The sequence below is a fragment of the Callorhinus ursinus genome, unplaced genomic scaffold, assembly GCF_003265705.2.
Source record: "Callorhinus ursinus isolate GAN/ISIS: 27379988/994484 unplaced genomic scaffold, GSC_fseal_2.0 scaffold21, whole genome shotgun sequence".
Classification (NCBI taxonomy): Eukaryota; Metazoa; Chordata; class Mammalia; order Carnivora; family Otariidae; genus Callorhinus; species Callorhinus ursinus.
The window spans coordinates 8,390,945-8,398,406 of record NW_027397083.1 but is presented as its reverse complement, the minus strand read 5'-3'; positions in this window follow the sequence as shown (position 1 = coordinate 8,398,406).

Sequence of the window (7,462 nt, the reverse complement as noted above, 5' to 3'; positions counted from 1 at the left end):
TGGAAACTCATATAGTTGAAATCATACAGTACCTAACATTTTCAGATCAAACTCTTTCATTTAGTAATATGCATGTATGTTCCCTTCCTGTTTTTCATGGCTTGACAGCTCATTTCTATTTAGCACTAAGTAATATTCTATTGTCTGGATGTACCACAGTTTATTTATCCATTAATCTACTAAAGGACCTCTTGGTTGCTTCCAAATATTGGCAATTATAAATAAAGCTGCTAAATACACCCATGTGTGGGTTATATGGATATAAGTTTTCAGCCACTGTGGGAAAATACCAAGGTGCATGACTGCTGTATGGAATGTTAAGAGTATGTTCAGCTTTATAAGAGATCTCCAAACTGTCTATCAAAGTGGCTGTGTCATTTTGCATTTCTCCCAACATGATATCAGAATTCCTGTTGTTCCACATCCTCAATAGCCTTTAGTGTTGTCATGGATCATATTATGGATTTTGGCCATTCTAATAGGTGTGTACTGGTACTTTATTTATTCTAATTTGCATTTCTCTGATGACATATGATATGGAACATCTTTTCACATGACTTTTGCCAAATGCTTATCTTTGGTGAGGTGTCTGTTAAGGTCTTTCACCCATTTTTAAGTCAGGTTGTTTACTTATTGTTGAGTTTTAAGAGTTCTTTATATATTTTGGAAAACAGTCATTTATCAGGTGTGTTGTTTACAAATATTTTCTCCCAGTCTGTAGTCTGTCTTCTCAGTCTCTTGATATTGTCTTTTGCAGATCAGAAGTTTTTTAATGAAGTCTAGTTTATCAGTTATTTCTTTCATGCATCATGCCTTTGTCTTTATATCAAAAAACTCATCTCCATATCCAAGGTGATTTAGGTTTTCTCCTATGTTATCTTCTAGGGGTTTTATAGTTTTGCATTTTACACGTAGGTCTGTGATCCATTTTAGTTAATTTCTGTGAAGGGTGTAATATCCGTGTCTAGATTCTTTTTTACGTGTGTAGATGTTCACTTGTTCCAGCATCATTCGGGTATTAAAGAGGGCACGTACTGAATGGAGCACTGGGTGTTGTACACAAACAATGAATCATGGAACACTACATCAAAAACTAATGATGTAATGTATGGTGATTAACATAACATAATAAAAAAAAAGAAAAAGACTTTCTTTCCTCCCTTGTATTGTCTTTGTTCCTCTGTCAAAGATCAGTTGACTATATTTATGTATCTCTATTTCAGTGCTCTCTGTTCTTCCCATTGATGAGTTTATCTGTCCTTTTACCAATACCACATTGTCTTCATTGCTGTAGCTCTATAGTAAGTTTTGAAGTTGGGTAGTACGCATCCTCCAACTTTATTCTCTTCTTTCAATATTGTGTTGACTATTCTGGGTCTTTTGCTTCTCCATACAAACTTTAGAATCAGTTTTTTGATATCCATAAAATAATTTCCTATTTGAGACTGCATTGAATTTATAAATCAAGTTGGGAAGAACTGATATCTTGACAATATCGAGTCTTGCTATTCAGGAAGATGGAATCTCTCTCCATTTATTTACTTCTTGTTTGTCCTTATTCATCAAAGTTTTGTACTTTTCCTCATACAGATCTTCTACATATTTGTTAGATTTATACCAAGGTATTTCCTCTTTGGAGTACTTAATGTAAAAATAGTATTGTGTGTATTTAACTCAAATTCAATATATTCATTGCTGGTACATAAGAAAGCAATTGACTCTTGTATATTAACCCTGTATCCTGCCATGTTGCTATAATCATTTACTAGTTCCAGGAGTTTTTTGTCAATTATTTTGGGTTTTCTACATGGGCGATCATGTCATCTGTGAACAAAGTTTTATTTCTTCCTTCCCAATCTGAATACCTTTTCATTTTCTTGTCTTACTGCATAAGCTAGAACTTCTGGTACAATATTGCAAAGGGGTGGTGAGAGGGAAAATCAATCCTTGTCTTCGACCTGATCTTAGTAGGAAACCTTTAAATTTCTCACCGTCACATGTGATAATAGGTGTAGATTTTTTGGTTAATATTCTTTATCAATTTGAGGAAGTTCCCCTTTATTTGTAGTCTGCAACTTTTTAATAATGTTACTGTATTTTGTCAAATTGTTTTTTATTTATTCATATGGTTATGTCACTTTTTATCCTATAATGTGATGGATTACATTAATTGATTTTCAAATGTCTTTTGTTTGTTTTTTAAAGATTTTATTTATTTATTTATTTGAGGGGTGAGAGCAGAGGGAAAGGGATAGGAGCAGACTCCACACTGAGCAGGGAGCCCAATGTGCAGCCTGATTCCACAACCCTGAAACCACGACTAGAACTGAAAGCAAAAGTCAGATACCTAGCCCCCTGAGCCACCCAGTCACCCCAGTTTCTACATGTTAAACCAGCCTTGCATACCTGAAATAAATTCCACTAGGTTGTGGTGTGTAATTCTTTTTATACACTGTTGGATCTAATTTACTACAATTTTCTTGAGGATTTTGGCATCATGTTCATGAGACAAACTGGTCCTTAGTTTTTTCTTTTTTCGTGTGCTGTTTTCATCCAGTTTGGATATTAAGGCAAGGCTGACTTCAGGGAATGAGTTAGGAAGTATTCCCTCTGCTTTTATCTTCTGAAAGAGATTGTAGAAAAATTGGTATAATTGTTTTCCTTAAATATTTGGTAGAATTCAGCAGCAAACCTATCTAAACCTGTTGCTTTCTGTTTGGGAAGGTTATTAATTATGATTCAACTTTTTAAATAGATATGAGCCTATTCAGGTTCTCTATTTTTTCTTGTATGAGTTTTGGAAGCTTGTGTCTTTCAACAAATGGGTCCATTTCCTCTATGTTATCAAATTTATAGATATAAAAATGTTCATAGTATTCCTTTATTATCATTTTAATGTCACTAAGATTTATAATGATGTCCCCTCTTTTTTTCTGATATTAATAATTCACACCTTCTCTCTTTTTTTCTTAGCATGGGTAAAGGCCTATCAATTTTGTTGATCTTTTCCATAAGCTAGCTATGGGTTTCAATGATTTTCTCTATTGATTTTCTGTTTTCAATTTCATTGTTTTCTCTGATTATTATTACTTTTCTTCTGCTTACTTCCAATTTAATTTGCTATTTTTTTTCCCTAGTTTCCTAAGGTGGAAATTTAGATTACTGATTTTAGATCTTTCCTCTATTCTAATATATGCATTTAATCCTATAAATTTCCCTCTAAGTCCTATTTTTCCTGCATCCCACATATTTTTATAAGGTGTGTTTTCATTTTCATTTCATTCAAAATACTTTTTTAATTTCTCTTGAGATTTCTTCTTTGACCCATGTGTTACTTAGAAGTGTGTTGTTTAATATCCACATATTTTGAGATTTTCTAGTTATCTTTGTTATTAATTTCTAGTTTAATTCCATTGTGGTCTGAGAGCAGATATATGATTTCTATTCTTTTAAATGTGTTAAGGTGCATTTTATGGTCCAAAATATGATCTAGCTCCCTAACTTAAGAAATATATGTACTCTGCTATTGTTGAAGTACTCAATAAATGTCAATTATATCCAGTTGACTGATGGGAGTTCAAATATGTCCTTGTTGACTTTCTGCCTGTTAAATCTGTCCACTTCTCGGGGCGGGGGGGTGGGTGTTAAAATTCCCAACTATGATAGTAAATTCATCTATTTCCCCTTGTAGTTCTTTCAGTTTTTGCCTCATGCAGTTTGATGCTCTGTTGTTAAGTACATACATATTAAGAATTGCTATGTCTTTTTGGAGAAGTAACCCCTTCATCATTATGTAATTCTCTTATGTAAGTCTGCTGTTTCTGGAATTAATAGAGCAACACCTGTTTTCTTTTGATCAGGGTCTATATGATATATTTTCCTCCATCCATTTACTTTTAATCTATATTGTCTTTATATTTAAGTGTGTTTCATGTAGACAGCATATAGTTAGGTCATTTTTTGATCCACTCTGACAATCTCTTTTATTTCATGCATTTAGACCAATGATATTTAAAGTGATAGTTGATATAGATTAATATCTACCATATTCATTACTGTTTTATATTTGTTGCCCTTATTCTTTGTTCCAATTTTTTTCTTCCACTAGTTTTCTATCTCTTGTGGTTTCAAATGAGCATTTTATATGAATCTGTCTTCTTTCCTTTCTTAGCATATCAGTTATGCTTAATTTTTTAGCTTTTTTTAGTGGTCGATCTAGAGTTTGCCTTATACTTTCATAACTAATCCATGATCACTGTCAAATAACACTATATCAAGTAGTGTGAGAACCTCATAACAAAATAATCCTAATTCCTTCCTGTATGCTTTATAATATTGCAATTATTCATTTTATTTATATATGAGCATATATAAGCACATATGTATATATAAGTGTGTACATATATGTGTACATATATAATATATATAATAGAACACATTATTGCCATTATTATTTTGAAATAGTGTTTTATCTGGTAGATCAGTTAAAACTAAGAACAGGTGTTTTGCTTTGTTTTGTTTTTTAACCTCACTTGTTTCTTCTTCAGTACTTTTCCTTTCTTGACATAGAGCTGAGTTTCAGACTTCTATTTTTCCTTTCTCTAAAGAACTTTTAATATTTCTTGCAAGGCAAGTCTACTAGCAACAAATTCCCTCAATTTTTGTTTGTCTGAGAAAGTCTTTATTTCTCCTTCACTTTTGAAGGATAATTTTGCAGAGTACAGAACTCTAGGATTCTGGTTTTTTCTTCCAAAACTTTAAAATATTTCACTCCATTATCTTCTTGCTTGCACTGTTTCTGAGATGTTGAATGTAATTCTTAACTTTGTTCCTCTACAGGTAAGGTGATTTTTGACTCTGTCATCTTTCAGATTTCTTTCTTTATCTTTGATTATCTGTAGTTTGAAAATGATATACATAGGCATAGTCGGGTTGTTGTTTTGTTTTGTTTTATTTTGTTTTGGCCTTTATCCTGCTTGGTGTTCTCTGAGTTTCCTGGATCTGTTGTTTGGTGTCTGACATTTATTTGGGAGAAATTCTCAGTCATTACTGTGTGAAATATTTCTTCTGTTTCATTTTCTTTCTTCTTCTGATATTCCCATTATGTGTATATTACACCTTTTGTAGTTTTTCTAGAGTCATTGGATATTCTGTTCCGGGATGTTGTTTCATTTTTGTCTTTTTTTCTCTTCAATTTTCTGTGGTTGAAGTTTCTATTGATCTATCTCTAGCTCAGAGTTTCTTTCCTCAACCATGTCCAGTCTCCTAATAAGCCCATCAAAGACATTCTTCATTTCTGTTAATTCATTTTTTTTTATCTTTAGAACTTCTTTTCAGTTCTTTCTTAGGATTTCTCTCTCTCTGCTTGCATTGGCCATCTGTTCTTGCATGATGTCTATTTTATCCATTAGAATGCCTAACTTATAAACAGAGTTGTTTTAAATTCTTTGATAATTCCAACATCCTTACCATGTACAGTTCTGATGCCTGCTCTCTTCAAATTGTGTTTTTTGCTTTTGGTATGCCCTGTAAATTTTTCTTGATAGCCAGACATGATGTACTGAGTAAAAGGAACTGTTGCTGGTGGTGAGATATAAGGAAAAAGGAAGTGTTCTATATGAGTAGGTCTCAGCCTTTTAGTGAGCCCTGTTCCTAGTTTGTGAAATTCACAAATGATTCTCGGGCATTTTTTCTCCCTATTTAAGTGAGACAAGATGGTTATAGTGGGTTGAAGTTGGGTATTTCCCTTCTCCAGGTCAGTTAGAATCTGGTTAACTAGTTCCCCTGAGGGCAGGCCTTGTTAAGAACAGAGGGTTCTGGCTTATTTCAAAATGGTTCCTTTCCCTCTCCTTCTGCCAAAAGCACAAGGGGATTTTTCTCAGATATTTACTGTAGGACTCTGGTTGAACTCCCAGAGGTAAATCACATGATATTGTGGGGGCCTTCCTATGACTGTGTATTTTTAACTCTCAAAGCTGTCCACACTGACCCTCTAGCAATTCACCAATTACTGGTCTGGTTTCCCTATCATGGCACTAGATCCCATGGTGATTTCTGCAGCAATTTCTGCCTGTGAGTCTATGCTGTAAAAGCAGTGACTCCCTATATTCACATGTGTCCCCAATCTTGACAGCAGTGGTCTGCTCTGTGTCCTCCCCTCTCTCATGGATCCAAGAGGAGGTACTGACTTTTAAGTCCGTTCAGCCTTTTATTTCTTGTTAGGACAGAGAGGTGACTTACATGCAGAAACCAGAAGTCCCTCCAATAATGCACTCTTAATAAAAAAAATATGTAATGGCTTGTTTAAAGAAACCATCATGAAGAAACCACAAGGGGAAATCATCTATTTTGGAAAATGTGTGGCAATTATGTACCTCTCCGTGTATCCTTACTCTTTCAATAAGAACTTGAGGCTTCTCTCCTAAAAGTTTTGATTACATTCTTTGTCTCTTAATCTGGGTTGGGTTTACAGCTTGCTTTGGCCAATAAGATATGACAAAATGAAAATGTGGCCGTGCAAGAGCAGGCCTCAAGAGGCACTGCACAGTTCCACTTTCTGCCGTCCACCCCTGTGCCTCAGCTAGCTTGCTGGAAGCTGGCAAAAAAGCAGAGCACAGAAAAGTTAACTCAGCCAAACCATCCTGGGCCAGTTATTTCCTCTGCCAATGGTCTTTTAAGAGGGACAAGAGTGGGAGAGATTTTTCAGCTACAGATAATAACATCAGGATGTAGGGGCTGCCAGGAGGAAGGCCCTAGGAAAAGGGGAGGGAGAGGGAGAGCCCTAGTGCAACAGTAGCTGATTTCTGCCCTATTCACATCCCATTCTCAAGGAGGGAAGTAAAAGGTCACCCAACTCAGGAGAAGACTATTTTAAAGATACATTCTTTTGCCATCGTTTTTGCAATAAGTTTATGTGATGTTTTGTATTCCTACATTATTATTCTGACATGATGGCATTTTTATAAGATATCTGACTAAAGACCTATAAATGTGTTTTTAAATATTAGATATAATTACCACATATGTTCACACTATACTTTGCTTTTACCATATGTTAAGGACACCTGTTATGTTCCTTGATTCAGCAATCATCCTTTTTTTTTTTTTTTTTTTTTTGGTTTGCTCTACTTCCAGTGGGAAATTCATTCTGTAATGTTGGTGTAGAGATGAACCCCATATGAATGAGCACAAAACCCAGGCGTGGCTGATCAGAATATCCCATACCCCTCATTGGTTCAGGAGTAGATATATGACCCAACTTAGGCAAAGTTAGTCCTCTATGGGAGTTCTCCGTACTATTTACTGATGAAGCCTGTCCTTTTCCGCTGGGTTACTAACCTGGTAAGATATAAGTCTGGGGCATCTAGAGCCATCTTGCCTATTACTTGTGAGAGAGCTTGTAGAGAGAAAGAGAGTGCCCTGATAATATCATTTAAGTCCCTGGATTCAATCCTGGCTGAAG